The 17,219-nt window shown below is 40.2% G+C and overlaps 1 protein-coding gene across 1 annotated transcript in view; it reads right to left on the reverse strand.

Annotated features, from left to right (window-relative positions):
• LOC126965052 (lachesin-like) overlaps positions 1-17,219 on the reverse strand; it is a 48,108-nt gene that overhangs the window by 17,522 nt on the left and 13,367 nt on the right. The window lies entirely within an intron of this gene.

The following is a 17,219-nucleotide window of genomic DNA, read 5'->3' on the forward strand; positions in this document are numbered from 1 at the left end:
TGCTTGACTGTTTTTGAATTTACAGTTACTATATATTTCTCACAATAATCTATTCCTCGAAGAAGTCTTATTTGAATAGTAGAATATATAAGTAGAATTCATAGAAGTTTATAACAGTTGTAATTTTGTTTTTCGTAATATATTTCCGTCAGTTAACTTTTATAAATTACTTTTGAGTATGTATATAAATTTTATAATTTTGTATGTCATAAACTAAGGCTAAAGAGCGGTACCTTCCAACACAGGGGATAAGTTTAATGGGAGGCCCCTAGTTTTTTTAATGAAAATAAGGGACAAGACGAGCAGGACGTTCAGCTGATTAATTCGTATGCCCTGTCCATTACAATGCAGTGCCGCTCAGGATTCTTGAAAAACCCCAAAAATTCTGAATGACACTACAACTGCGCTCGTCACCTTGAGACATAAGATGTTAAGTCTCACTTGCCCAGTAGTTTCACTAGCTACGGCGCCCTTCAGACCGAAACACAGTAATGCTTACACATTACTGCTTCACGGCCGAAATAGGCGACGTTGTGGTACCCATAACCTAGCCGGCACACTGTGCAAGCTCCCATTGGAAAAGTTTTATATGTCATTTTTGTTAAAGAAATTATAATAGAATTAATCACTATATTATATTATATATTTTTATCATCGTGGAATTTTAACATAGTTACACACACTACTTACAACGTCCATAGTATTTGGGTATTTAGTGTTACATAGTCGTATTAAAAACACGATAAAAAAAACAAAAAAACATCAACTTTCTATCTTACTCGCGCAATGATGGGAGGTTTAATGATGTATGTATGAGTTCTTCAGATAAATGATTTTAGATTATTTAATAATAAATGCATTATTATGACGATCTATGACCCTGACTACTAAGTCAGAGGTCCCTGGCTCGAATCCCAGTAGATGCAGTCATTTACATGATGAATATGGATGTTTGTTTCCGAGTCATGGATGTTTATATGTATTTATGTACGTTGAAGTAAGTATATTGTATTAAATATATCGGTCTCTTGTACCCATAGTATAGGCTATGCCTAGACTGGGGCAAGATAATTTGTTTTAGAGTGTATCAATATTATATTATATTATTATTATTATGGCTAATAATAAGGGTTTTATTCGAATACATTTTGTAATTCATCATAACCCCATTCAAGGAAAGTTTTGCGTTCTGACTTACACACACATAATACACCTATTTAAACCAATAAAACGCTTAAATTTATTTTAGGAATACGAATCCTAAGATAATATAAATTAAATCCACTGCGGTTTTTTCCAACTGGTCGTGCTTCAGGCGGGATGAACGTGTTTTAATAAAAATATAAATATACAATGTCTGCTTTTACAAGGAAACCTTAATTAATGTTTATTTAATCTTATTGAAAGCATGACGAAAGAACAGAACATGAACAGGGCTTACTTTGACGCGCAGGCGTTCCCTAAGGTCCCCGCGGTCACTCCTGACCGCAAGGAAGCCCCTCAGGCTTTCAGTGCTTCACCGGCCCAGCCGGAAACCACTCTACCGTCGAGAGCGGAGAGTGTCGCGTCGGACACGGACGGCTTCACCACCGTGAGCCGTAAAAAGAAGCGCGGTCGCGAATCGCCTTCTGTCGATGGCACGCCCGCCAAGAAAGCCACGGCCACAACTATCTCCACTCCCGCGCCCGCGCCCGTAAAAGCCCGCGTACCGCCTCCGACCAAGCGCCCGCCCCCTATTTTTATAGGAGACCGAGGCCGCTGGTTGGTGATCAAAAATAGGATCCCAAAGACGCTCTCCTTCCAGGCGAGGGCGAACCAATCTCTTATCAATTTAGAGACCAAAGAGGTAGCGGACCACCGCGCCTTGACATCTCTTCTTAGAGAGCTGAGTGTGGGTTTCCACACGTACGCCCTGCCTGAGGAGAAGCGGGTCGTTATTAGGAACGTCCCCAGAGAGATAGACGAGGCCGACATTCTGTCGGACCTCAAAGAGCAGGGTTACCCTGCACACGAGGTGCACCGTATGCGCGGCACCAACAACAAACAACCATTTAACATGGTTCTCGTCGTCTTCGACCTCACGCAAGAGGGAAAGGAAATTTTCAACATAAAATCGGTCTGCTCCCTTCAGGGCATCCGGGCCGAAGCTCCTCGCAACCGCGGGGGGCCCGGTCAGTGTCACAGATGCCAGTTATACGGGCACTCGGCACGCAACTGTGAACACACCCCGAGGTGTGTGAAGTGCCTCGGCAAACACGGCACGCCGGAGTGCCCTCGACCAGCGCAATGCGCGGAGCCCCCGGCCTGCGTCTTGTGCGGGGAGATGGGGCACCCCGCGAGCTATCGCGGGTGTCCCAAGGCACCCAAACACAAGCGTCACCAAAGGCGCCGCCAGCCGCAAGGCAGAGCAGAGAAGGTGGAGTTCACTCCGACCTTCAAACCTGCGCCGCCTCCTAAGGTAAATGCCTGGGCGAGGTCTCCTCCGGCTGCCAAAGCTGCCACAGAGGCCACTCTCGCGGCCCCCGTGCCCTCCGGCCACCGCTAGCGTCCCGCCCGGCGGCGTCCGTCCCGCGACCGAGGCCACCGTCGCCCGCGTCCGCGCCAACAGGCATCCAAGGCGGCAGCGCCTTTGCCTTCATGTTTGAGCTGTCAGAGCTGTTCGACATAGACGAAATCACAGCCCTGGCCAGCAGGCTCGATGCTGTCCGGGACGACCCGCCGTCGCTCCTGTAAGTTATGGCAGACAACGCCAAAATATTCCGAGCCCTCTCCGATATAGGGGGAAAGTATAAAAACATTCGCGATGCCTAATTACGTAGGCGGACGGGTTAAACCACATACGCTCCGTAGTCGTAACTAAGTCAGGAATGATCGCACCACCCGTATGGGCGGAACCCTCAATTATTTTAAAAGGTCTCTACACTGCATACCTATAGATCCTCCGGTCCTCACTAACATTGAGGCCTCTGCCATCCGAGTCAGTATGGCGAATCACAAGCCGATCACTGTTATTTCAGCTTATCTTCCGCCTAACAAACAAGTATTAGACACAGATATACTATTATTATTACTTGGCCACGGGGCCGCAGTCATAGTGGGCGGCGATCTTAACGCCAAACACTCCAGATGGAACAGTAGCGCCACAAATAGAAACGTTATCTTATTAGATTCGCTGACAGACACGCTGAACTTTTCAGTAATAGCACCCGACGAACCAACACGTTATCCGGATAACGTCGCGCACCGACCCGACATTCTAGACGTTGCGTTACTTAAAAACGTAACGCTCAATGTAAATTTAATCGAGGTTTTTCATGAATTAGAGTCAGACCACCGGCCCGTCGTTCTAAATCTAGGCCCACCGGTTAACTTTCAACCACCGACGAAAACAGTGATCGACTGGCAACAGCTGGAAAAGGATCTCGAGTCTATCAAGTCCGACGACCTTGACCTTATACCGGACGTCATCGACTCGGTCGACACGGCTCACAGTGCTATCTCTCATGTGACGTCACATATACAGAATAGGATCAAGGCCTGCTCCAGGCAGGTTCCGACGATGCAACCGCATCGCCTAAACCTGCCTCCAGAGGTCAGGAACTTACTCACACAGAAGCACAGAGCCACTAGACTTTACGATAGGTATCCGTCGGTCGAGAATAGGCGCCACCCCCGCTACCTACAGCGGGTGGTACGGGAACGTATCGCGGAACTTTGCGGCGAATGTTGGGACCGCTTGCTCGGCAACCTTAAGCCATCACATGTGGCTTTCTGGAAGCTGCCTCGCGCGTTCAAACAGGAGCCGCCCACTGTCATGCCTCCTTTGGACAGACCGGGACTGCAGCCGGCGCTCGATGACGATGAGAAGGCTGAATGCCTCGCCGATAGTCTCGAGAGTCAGTGCTCTCCAAATGCAGCAGCCGACCCGACACACGTTGACGAAGTTGATCGTGAAGTTTAACGTCGCTCCGCTCTGAGCCCTTCAGGCGATGTAATAAAACCCACCTCTTACGAAGAGGTGAAACTAATCATTAAGGAGCTTCACTCTAAGAAGGCCCCGGGGCCCGACACTATAAACAATAGGGTTCTTAAAATCCTACCCTCGACTCTTATTACTTTATTGGTTACCATTTTTAATATTCTATTGTCTAATAGCGCGTTCCCCGAACAATGGAAGGATTCCATAGTTATCGGTATCCCAAAACCCAATAAACCTAAAGCTAATCCGAGTAGCTAAAGGCCTATTAGCTTAATTAACTCGATCGGGAAACTTTACGAAAGATTAATCCTCGCGCGTCTTAATCATTACATCGCGGAGCTCAACCTGATACCCGACATACAGTTTGGATTCAGAACCGCTCACTCGTGTCCCCAGCAGGCTCACCGACTTACCGAGTACATTCTCGTACGGCGTCACTTAACGCTACCACGGCAGCCGTGTTTTTCGATGTCGCGAAGGCATTCGACAAGGTATGGCACAATGGCTTAGTATTCAAGCTGTATCAATTGGGAGTGCCAGACAGGCTCGTGCGCATCATACGAGCCTATCTTACTGATCGCTCCTTCCGATATCGAGTAGAGGGCACCCTATCCTCACCCAGACCCATCAGGTCTGGCGTGCCACAGGGTTCAGTCCTCTCTCCCACTCTTTTCTCGCTCTTCACGAGCGACATTCCCAAGTTTCCAAGTGTCCAGCTCGCTCAGTACGCTGACGATACGGCACTCTACTTTGCCTCCGCTCTATTGAACCGCTCAACCTTGAGCAGGAACATTAAAGTGCTTCAAGCCGCCGTCGATGAACTAGGCAACTGGTTCAGAAAATGGCGGATTAAAGTGAACCTCGCCAAGAGTGCAGCGGTACTCTTCGTTAACGCGAATAGCATCCGCGCTAAAAAACGACCGACCGACGTCATTAAATTGTATGAAACACCCATACCGTGGGTGAAGGATTACAAATACTTAGGAGTCACGTTCAACAGCAATATGAACTTCAAGAAACATATTGATACGGTATGCAATAGAGCCCGATTTGTCCTCAGTCGCCTTTATCCACTTGTGTGTGGGCGAAGCAAACTTCCGGTCAAACACAAAGTGACGCTGTACAAAACCATCGTACGGCCCATACTGTCATACGCAAGCGTCGTTTTTGCGCACACCCGACCGAGCTACTTACGTCGTTTGCAAGTAGTTCAAAAAAATTCACGCGCATGGCAACCGGAGCCCTATGGTTCATCCGAAACGTTGACCTTCACCGCGACCTAGAGCTTCCGACGATAGCTCAACACTTTAAAGAGATCTCGCGACGCTTCTTTGACAAGGCGCCTAACCATCCCAACATCTTGGTTAGGAAGGCATGCGGGTACACCCCCCTTCAACATAGTCTCAACCCAATAAGACGTCCCAGACACGTAACGGTAGACCCGGTTGACGACATCACCATCGCGAACGCGACACCCACACAAACACCGACACAGACACGCACACACCGCCTTCGCAGGCGTAGGCGCGGTCAACCACCGCAAACCACTGGCACTCGTCGCTCTGACGATGGCCAGCGGCCCGCACCCTAGATACACCACACATTGTTTTGATACCCGACGAGACGTTAGTCCTCGTCCTGTAATCGCTTCACTACACTCGCTCACACACGGACTGACTGACGGACTGACATACACCACTTACACAATCACAAACACACTCCACAAACAGACACAAACACAAACATACATGCACACAAACATTTACACTACGTACATACATACAAACACACATACATACAATCATAAGAACACACTCGCCGGCGAGTGTGTTCTTATCACCTTTTCATCTTTCATCTTCATTTCATCTTCATTTTCATTCTCTCACCTTCCCACAAGCACACAGCCGGTCTGAGGTTCGAGTCTCCTTAGGAGACGCCCCGCGACTGTTGTTGCGTAGTGTTTGCGGCCTCCACGGCCCACGTCCTACTTCGCTGTGAAAGCCAGGGCTGCTAACAGCACAGAGGAGGTTTTAGTCGGTATGGGGTGTCCGCTTACGCGGACACTCGAGTCCGACATATTACGCCCCGTTCCGGGGCGTAAATACGTAACCGTATTTCCTCCTCTCAAAAAAAAAAAACTATTTTCGCTTGCAGCACCTTAAAAGGTAATCCGTTTACTAATAACAACTTTGTAACTTAGTACTTACTTACCATTGACATAATAAATAAATAAATATTGAAAAACGCGATTGAACTTATATAAAGACTTTTCATTCTTCTTTCGCCGTTTTCATTAGTACTACGAGCTTTTTAAATATTATAATAAGTAAATATCTTATTGTTTTGTATTCTTTTGAGCAAACCCTTTCATTGTATGCCAATCTTATTCATACAGAATCTGTGATATGTAATAACTTTATATAGAATTTCGTGTCTGTAATGCTGATAGAAGATTTCCTATTCCTAGATAGGTATAGCTTATTCTGGTTTTCACTCTAGATCATGCTTATCATTATTTTAATAACTACCTGATACCCGCGACTTCGTCCGCGTAGTTTTATTTTTTATTTTTTATGTAAACAAGGGACGAGACGAGCCAGACGATCAGCTGATGGTAATTGATAGGTACGCCCTGCCCATTACAATGCAGCATAGGATTCTTGAAAGACCCAAAAATTCTGAGCAAGTACCAGAAGGCCAGTAGATAAAGGATTTTTAGAAATAATAAGCAAGTTTGAAATTGAAGATTATCTGGTTCTGGTTCCGGTTCCCGTTTTCGCTCCCGTTCCCAACATATTATATAAATCTTATTTCGAGGAAGATTGATATTCCAAACTAAGCGTACTATTGGAATAGTTATAGCTCATCGACGTGAATTTCAGTTTTTCACAATTCCCGCGGGAACCCAACATTTTCGGGGATAAAATGTACCCTATTTCCGTTCGCAAGCTCTAGTCTATCGCTTATATTAAGTTATTCGCACTAACATTCAAATTTATAATATTAGTAGGGTAATGAGCATTGTTGTTATTAAATTGGTAAAATTTGTCTATTTTAGTTTAAAAATAAGAAACATACCGACAAATTGAGAACCTCCTCCTTTTTTTGAAGTCGGTTAAAAAGGAAAAATCAATAAAAATTTGCCTAACGTTATAACAAAAGAAACAGCAAAACAAAATCATAGACAAATGAATAATGTTATAATTAATTAATCCATGTTTACATATGCTCATATTGAATACTAACAACAGTATTTGTAAAGTAAATTAAACAAGAGATCAAAACAATATCATAACCACAGAGTCCTAAATAAACCATTCTCTAGATGAAACATGATAACTGAGCCTAAAGGTAATCAAAATACTTAAGGCAAACTAACCGGTATCCGAAAGGTAAGTTCAACAACAGAGTTGTTCAACTCACACCGTTAAAACAAATACTCTCTCATTTCATACAGTGCGGTTCAGAGATAAATAAGGGGTATTAAAACACGTATGTGCGTGCTAATAGTATCACATGAGTGTTTTAGTAGTATTATCAACAGTTGCATACAAGACTTTATTTACACCCATAATATTGAATCCTCTATAAAAGATTCTGAAACAGTTAGCTTACTGCTAATATTAAAAAATCCAGTCCTGGTAACCATAATATCATCCAAAGGAGTGTTATTATGAAAACGCATGATATAAAGTTGTACTGAATTTCATTACAACACTTGTTTGGATGATGTAATGGTTATTAGGATATTGGGTGTTTTAATGTTGGCAATAAGCTAACTGTTTTAGAATCTTTATTAGAGGAATTAAAGCAAGGGTGGAGATAAATATTCTTATAATATACAGATTGCAAGACCGTTGAATGAATAGGACAGTCCTAGGTGCTGGAGCTTTATTGATATGGGAGAGTCACGAGTGCAATCGTACAGCAGAACAGTCGAGACAAACTCCACCAGATTATTATATTTTACATATTAAGTTGATGTCGAGAACCTTTGCGGTCTTGGACGACTTTCAACGGGCGTAATTCCGTATGACGGAAGGCACGCAATATACATTATTCTGAGGATAATTTGAATCGGAGTCCTATTTTGGTTGAGTCAGCCACGCGGCTTCGAGACGTAATAGCCATATGCCGCTCTTATTGGATATTCTGCTGACTATGGGTTTCCAGGTGTCTGTTAATGCCCATCTTGGAGCCTGGACCATTTCCGGTTCACACGCCAATATCGCACAACACCGGAGACCCAACGGGTATGGCACAAAATTACCCAGAATGGTATAATATGATGCGTTGCCCAGCAAGCTCTGTTTCCTTAGTCGTTAAGATGTAGATTCGACCGGATGATATATCATCCGGTTGAATCTCGAGGGAGATATAGTCCCATCGTACTCAAATAGTATGCCTCTGAGTTGATAGCCGGTGCTAACTCATTTATTCCAGCTCTGATACTCAAGCGACATAGTTGTTAGTTCTGGTTAACCCAATCCCTATAGAAGATAACATGATTGGCAGAGCTAACTACAGACCTACTGCTATAACTCTGCTCTGTTAAAAAAGAGGAACACATAATTTACCACCAGCTCTTGGTATATGTAGAGGTTCATCGGTTGGTCAAAGAACATAATATATGCCGAGCAATTAGTCTGGATATAGCGCTGGTGAAACGTCCGTAATTTGGGCTTGCCGTTCTTGCAATCGGGCCAGCTTCTTCACTGGGCGCGGCTTGCTGGTTATCGATGGATTTTCGTCGATTGTAAACACCAGGTTCGCTAGATTTCTGCAAGGCTATATGCTATCTCCTACACTAATTCTTCTACATATTATGATAGATTCCACTTGGATTTGCCGTATGTACTGGTAATGCAGGTCTCTCACAGGAAATTGTCAACCGGAGCCTCAAGAAACAAGCATCTTCTATCGAGTCCTCTCTGAAGATTGTCGCGGAATGGGGTTAAATGAACCTTGTTGACTTAAATCCCCTTAAAACGCAAGTTTGCACCAACTACTGAAAACCATTTGTCGTTTTAAATTATTAAAGACATTATAAACTTTATTTGTCTTAAACGGGTTTACTCACGGTTTGTTGGAGTTGGTACCTACTAATTTCGGACCATTCCGAGGTCCTTCATCAAATCAAAATCAAATCAAATCAAAATCATTTTATTCATGTAGGGAACGGAATTGACACTTATGAATGTCAAAAAAAGATTTTTCTTACTGAATCTACCGCTACTTCGTAAAGAGTTGAGCTAATGAGAAGAAGTAGCAAGAAACTCATTGCCACTCTTGTATATCAAGATTTACATTTCATTTATTTATTTATTTATTATTATAAGGAAACATAACAAACACATCACAAGAACTGAACAATATTGGAAAGAGATACAAAATATAAATATAGATGCGTCCTAACACATGTTTCACAATTACAATAATAACAAAAAGAAAAATCAAAAGTCACAAAACGCAAACATTCACAGAAGTAACTTATTTGATTATGCGCATTGATACAAAAGATGTAGACAAATGAAATTAATTAAAACTAAACTTGGGGCAACGATAACAACGATTTTAATTCTAAACTGTGTCTGAACACAGCAGGGGAGCACGAAAATATGTCGATGTCAAGAAAACTATTGTTGTAAGATTTACACATTTGTGTAATGGCGCGCGAAACCTAATGTTTGTTCTTGGGGACGATAGCTCAAAAGTAATGCATGAGCGGAGAGACCTGGCTGGGACGTGAAAGCCTACCAGACTGAGTAGCTCAGAAGATGTCAGCTCACCAGTACATATGTTCATTAAAGTTACACAGTTATAGTGCGGCGCTGACATAGCTGAAGAAAGTTGTATTCAAGCAACAAATCATTATAGTGGGCTCGGTTTCCTAGTAAAAAGGATTCCATATTGGGCTTGCATATTCTAGTTGTGGTCGCACGAGGGACTTATAAAGGTATGTGTAAGTACACTTGTCTTTAAATTGCTTGGACACACGTGCTATGAAGCCTAGCATGCGAAGAGAGCTATTTAGAATATGGTCTATATGGGTGCCGAGGATTAGTGTGCGGTCTAAATGAATACCCAGATCTTTGATGGTAGAAACTGACGTCAGCTGTTGATTGCCGAGCTTAAAATGAGTCGTGATAAAATTTTTATTTCTGGTGAACACGATATGTTTACACTTTTTGTATGCCAAGTATAGTTTATTACGTGTGCAGTATGCATCAAGTCTGTTAAGATCCTCCTGAATACGGACAGCGTCAGATGGACAAGTAACTGTTTTGTACAGCTTTAAATCGTCAGCGTAAAGTAAATAATGACAATGTGAAAAGCACTGAGATATGTCATTGATAAAAATAGTGAAGAGCAAGGGTCCAAGAATAGAGCCCTGCGGTACACCGGATGTCACGCGAACTGGAGAAGAACGATATCCATTAACAATTACCGACTGAATGCGGTCCTGCAGATAGGCCGCAAACCATCTCAAGAGGTTACCTTTAATGCCATTGAAAGATAGCTTCTGTAAGAGTTATACATGGTCAACCTTGTCGAAAGCTTTCTGGAAGTCTGTGTATATAGTGTCTATTTGTTGTTTTACAATCTAAGCCGGTGAAAATGTTGTTGGTAAATACAAGAACATTGGTGAGAATTGATCTGCCGGCAACAAAACCGTGTTGTTGACCAATAATAACATTTTTTAAGCTGGAGAGGACATGACGGTGCAATAGCTTTTCTAGTACTTTGGGAATTGTAGAGAGGATAGAAATGGGACGATAGTTTTCTATGTCATTTCTTGCTCCAGATTTAAAAATGGGTGTAATGTAGGCCGATTTCTAGAGTCTGGGGAAACAGCCTGTTGACAAGCACTTGTTAAAAATAATTTCTAGTGGTACACAAATTGACTCGTGTGTGTGTTTAAGAAATATTGGACTAATATTATCTGGTCCAAGGCCTTTATTGCGGTCGAGTGTATGCAGTTCTCTGCTTATTTCCGCCTGGGAGATGCATATGTGACTAATTAGAACATGCGAGTCATTGACGATACTCTCACCAACTGCACTGGAATCAGAGAGAGCCTCGTTTGCTGAAGGCTCAAAAACTGATTGAAAGTACTGCGAAAACATTTCAACAATGGCGTTTGGGTCACTAGACAAAGTATTTCCGTACTTCATGATATGTGGATACCCTGAGTTAGATTGCTTTAGCGATGAAGTATATTTCCAAAAATGTTTAATGTTGCTTTTTAGGGAATCTTCAACACATTCAATATACCGATTATGACATATCTTAAGAAGCATTTTCACTCGCGCTCTTAACAGAGAAAACTCTTGATAATCACGAGGATTTTTATAGGTTTTCCAACGACCCCACAGCTTTTGTTTTCGTCTGAGAGTGCGTATTAACCCACTACTGAACCAAATGGGGTATTTATGTGATTTAGGCTACATCAAGGCCATCATATGTATCAACGATATTGTTTATTTCCGTGTAAAACACACTTACAGCCTCATCGCTTGGCAGTGGTGTTAAGAGTGACTTCCATTCAATCTGTTTGACTACAGTATTTATAGTTTGATAGTCTGCCTTAAATAAATTTTCTTTTGCGAGTACGAATATGGGGCATTGGATTTAATTTCTGTATATGGCAAAATATTTCCAAGGCCGGGTGATGGGGAACAACTTTCAGCAAGGGATCAACAGAGGATTAGGGTAGAATTTTGAAGAGTGGTCAGGACTAGGTCCAAAATCCTTTCGTTTTCATTAAATATATAATTAGATTGTTCTAAGTTCATGTATGACATAGTGTACAGAAGAATATTTGACTGTTCTGTAATAGCAGATTCTAACAGGGCGTCAGGACCGGATGTCCAGTTAAGCTGAGGTTAGTTAAAATCACCGGTAATTAAATAGTTATTGAAATGCGCAATGGTATAAATATCATGAAGTTTATGAAAATACGAGCTATATGCTGTGGAGGGAGTAGAAGGAGGTAAATAGCATGCGTTTAACAAGAGATCTGACAAGGAAGGCAAATGAATATATATTTCCTCTAAATCTAGTGCTTTAAATTCAGGTAACCTTATGGCCTTAATAGAGTTCATTAACTAGTACTAAGATCCCACCGCACCCCTTTTTACCGGATATTGAAAGATTTCTATCACGCCTAAATATTGAATAATTGCCCGCGCAGACCTTCCCATCAAAATAAGACTCTAACAACCAGATCTCCACCAATACAATAATATCATAGCTGCTCAATGCAATATTATGTCTTAATTCGTCGAGTTTACTTTTCATGCCACCACAGTTTTGATAGAAAATGGATACATCGTTATGAGCCATTATCCATAATCAAATACAAAAATGGAAGAGTAATTAATCTCAATAATAAAAATCTTCGTGCCCCCAACAGCAATGATCAAATACAAAAAGAAAGAAACAAATAACAGTGATACTAACAAAGACTGGAGAAAAGTCATAGTTTTAACTAGTCATACTATTTTAACCAAATCGTTTCCGGATCGCAGTTGTATAACTTTCGATCGATTTACAAATAATTTCAATTACAATATAATATGTAAAATATAAAATGATGCAACAAACATACTCAAACGTCAAATAGTCAATACCTTACACCAGTAAGTCAAAAAAGTAAATGTAAATTAATACAAAAGTTATTAAGTACAGTAGCTGCATCATCCACACACACCGTAAATAAATAAAGGTATTCTGTGAGCATTTTATAAGCAATTAACAAATAATGTGAGCATTTAATAAATAATATATATATAATTTATCTTTTTAACTTTTAAGAAACTGAAGCTGAGCCTCCGGCAACAGGATTATCCTTCCACCACAAGCAGCGCCCATTCACGAGCATGACGCATCAGGGTGAGTGTCTCATCCCAAGCTGTTTGAGACCGATCAATATAAAAGAATCAAAAACACACGTATCAGAAATAATATTTGATGCATAAGCATTGGATACCACCAGCACACACCATTGGAGCACCAGATACAAAATGTAATTCGATGTAAACCACCATCTGTTTACAGCCGATGGTTACCAATAATGCGAGCTTGTAATTGATCTCAAAACAAGAGAACCGATTTCACAGCCACAGGCATAATCTTCTTTGAAACTTGGTACAATGAGCGTCAATTAACACAACTAATAGATATTAGTCAAAACAATATTATGTTTCATTTTGGTTGAGTACTGAATGTGACTAACGTTCCCAATTTTCAATCTATCTCTTACTTGAGATAAAACTCGTAACTATCCTTGACTTTTCTGTATCTTGTAAACTTATCGACGGTAACTCACCTTATCCGTACACTGTACGAAATTGCAATTCACCCATCCCAATATAAGGCGATAAGAATGACTATCGGGTATATTGGGACAGCTTCAGATTATTGACAGCTTATTACTGACAGTACTTACATCAGCTACCTGCCAATAAAAGTCCCGTCAAAATCGGTCCATCCATTTCAGAGATTATCCGGATTAAACAGACAGACTGACAAAAATTGTAAAAAAAATTTTTTTTGGTGTAAGTACCGTATATATATTCATATACATCTAGTAAAAAACGGTAATTTCAATATTACAAACAGGCACTCCAATTTTAGTTATATAAGTTGCCAAATGATTAGAACAATACAAAATACAAAAATGTTTAGTTTCCCTACCAATAATAAGGTGTATATCAAAATTTGCTCAATTAAGTCGCTTCATAATAGAAGTAGATTTAATATTTTACTAGCTGACCCAGAAAACGTTGTATTGCCATCTAAAGTATTAAAAAAAATCAATAATTAAAATTTTTCGGGTATAAAAATTTATCGTACTGCAATAATCATTATATTCGATTGCCATATTTCAACTCTATCGCGTGTCTGTGGATGAATTAGAATAATATTAAAATCGCGATAAAAAATTTAGTGTTGATCGTAGATGGGTCAATTTGAAGTTGTATGTATTTTTTAATTCTGACTCATACTCAAACAAATTAAAAAAAAAAATGTCATAAATTTAAAGAATGAATTTGGCGTGGACCACCCCTAACATTTAGGGGGATGAAAAATAGATGCTGTCCGATTCTCACACCTACCCAATATGCACACAAAATTTCATGAAAATCGGTCAAGCCGTTTCGGAGGAGTTTAACTACAAACACCGCGACATGAGAAGATATATACACTGGCCTTCAAAAGTATGTATCACACTTTTAAAATTGGGATAACGTTTCAAGTTCACAAGATATACTTTCGAAATAAAAAGGACTCCAAAGAGAATTTAATTTTGTACATAAAAACTTTTAGTCGGTAACCTTCTTTTAAGAATTGGCTGAAAAAAAACTTCAAAAACAAAACCATTCCTTTTTCAAAGTGAACGTTTCCGAATTACAATTTTACCATTCACATTTTTCTTTCTGTTTTTAATTTTTTTCAAGATCTATGGGTCTTGTTTTAAAAATTTATGCTAAAAAGCACATCACATTTATTTATCATGCCTCTTTCAGTTGAAGAATGTGCTAGGATCATGGCTTTTCTGGAACTAGGCATCAGTATGCGTCGCACTGCAAGAATGGTGGGTGTGACGGTACGAACGGTCCAGAAGGTAAAGCGAAGGTACGAAGAGACTGCACACCATCTGAGGAGACCTTGTAATGGCAGACCCAGGTGTACCAGTGTTTGATACGTCTTTTAAAATAAAATTTAAATTTTGTGAATAAATTATAATTTTGACGTTGTACATACCTTGAAAATATTGGGAGTGGAATATATTTTATACGTGCTAACAATTATAGCCCTTCTGGGATTAATTACAAAAACTGAAAACAAAATTTTATGAACGATGCGAGACTTCAACCGGGTTTCCAACCCTTAGGCCATTTAGGGGATCTAAATATATTTTCACATGAAGTGCATCGGTTGAAAGATCTTTTAAAATCAAATTAAGATTTGTGAATGATTTGATAATAAAGTGTTATTATGAAAATATTGGAGATATTGAACGGTGAAATTAGCCCTTTTTTATTAGAATTTTTATTTTGTTATGCGGTTTACCTTTATTTTAAGCATTGTAATGATAGGGTCACCACCCTTATGCTGAATAGTTGATGAAAAATGATTCAGCAAGTGGGGGTATCGTTGGATAAGTCTCTTTTAAAATTTAATTGAGGTCTATGAACGATTTTTGATAATTATTATGAACAGATCTAATCTGTGAGACTTTGGTCTTTGTTCAAAGTTTTAGGCACTAAAAGAAAACCACAAAAAAGATGAAATAAATCAATTCTTTATTTTTAAAATGTTTGACGGTACATGTGAGGAATGAACCCATATTTCTTGCCTGTCTTGGGTCAATCAATTATGGAAGGAGACAATTTTTGTAGAAATTAATCAGAAAGTTTTCCATTTTCTCCTTCCAAAATTGTGGGTATTTCCCGATAAATTCATATTTTATTTTACCGTCCAAATAGCAAACACGCATATGTCTTGCCCAGTAATACGCAGCTGCCCTTGTATTTGATAATACCATTTATGCTTTTTATTAATTTTGAAGTGATTATTAATTGGCAACCAAAAGGTAACTTTTTTTTGTAAAATTGCGTCGTCTGGTTCCATTCCATAGGTCGAAGATGGACTTTTATTTCGATGATACCAAGACCGCATTTTCCATCAGGGCTCGCTCCTAGAAACGGAAATTCTAGGTCTACGAATAATCCGCACTGTTCTATATTCGTATTGAACACCCTTTCTTAGTCTCTGATCGCCGTTTGTTCGTTCGTTTTGCCATGTTTGATTGATGGCACATTGCTGAGGTCTTTACCATAAAGAATTTGTTTGACCAGAGGACCGCACTCAGTCGTTGGACGCCTTTTGCATACTGTAGCAAACCATGACGTGGTCAAGAGCTTCCTTCGCTTTTCCAACCATAATGGACTTCCACTATGTAAAATTGTGTCATTTTCAAGGTTGTTCCTTTCGCCTTCTGACAGTTCCAGTGTCTTCAAAAAGTTTTCTATGGCTTCTTTAAATTGTTCTTCATCCACATCAACTTTTTCGCAACTATCACCATAATACTTTTTTACAAATTGTTGGCCTGACATTTTTTTCTTTCTAACGTTTCTTTCCATTCTTATCCTATTAATATTCGTCGCATTTCTTAGAACATAATTATTTCTGAGTTGGCGTCTGTGTTAAAAATATATTTGTGTACCGCCGACTGTAGGACACCTGTATTGTATGAGACGACGGCTGCGGCACAACGAGCGAGATAAGACCCTCGCTGGGAAAAAATTACTCTTTTGCCCCAGACAAACTTTGCAACTCTTGTATTGAATTTTTCCACGGTGTTATTTGTTTTGTTGTACACATAACTGTACGCATGAAAATATAGTCGATGGGCTAAATCTTCAACTTTTTAAAAAACGCCGTATGCTGACATTTCTGGCGCTATATTTTCACTACGTTTTTTCACGTGATCTGTGCAAAAATATGATGCACATTTTGATGATGATCACCAAATATATGGTATGGCCCATTAACAATATCACTTTTTATATTTTTTACTTTTTCCTCATATGTAATATTATTTTTACTTGTCTAATATTTAACGCTACTATCGATACCCCAGCGAATCCGTAAATATTTGTCTTTAATTATTTTTCGGGCCCTTATGTGGTAAGTAGTGTTATTTGCTATCGCAAGAAGGCCCTTACAGTAGTTTCTAAGCAAATGATTCTTGCATTCTATTTTACCTACTGTGACATTATCATATGGCCTTGCATTTCGAATACTAGCATATGTACTGGAATCACCATCTGCGACGTACTGGTTGTAAATGAGTCCATGACTTTTAATTGATTTTTTGAACCCTTCTGTTATAATACCTACTTCCACTGCAGTAGAAGGACCTTGAAAATTTTTGAAGCAATTATGTATTGGTGCTTTAGTTCCTTTCGCAATAGCTCGTGACCAGATGTTGCACATCATATTTTTCACTCCGTAGTAGAGAACTTTCTTTGAATGAACTCCGACAATTGCACTGTAGTAAGATCCATATGAACATTTGGACCAACAAGCATCACCCGATACAGCGATCATTGGTATTCCGGTATCATTAATGTTTCAATTACAAAGAGCATGTCTTTTTTCTTCCTCGCCAGCCTTAGCCATACAGTGCTGGGCAGTTTTTTTCCACCATTGACAAATGGTATTATGT

The sequence above is a fragment of the Leptidea sinapis genome, chromosome 6 (assembly GCF_905404315.1).
Source record: "Leptidea sinapis chromosome 6, ilLepSina1.1, whole genome shotgun sequence".
In the NCBI taxonomy this organism is placed as follows: Eukaryota; Metazoa; Arthropoda; class Insecta; order Lepidoptera; family Pieridae; genus Leptidea; species Leptidea sinapis.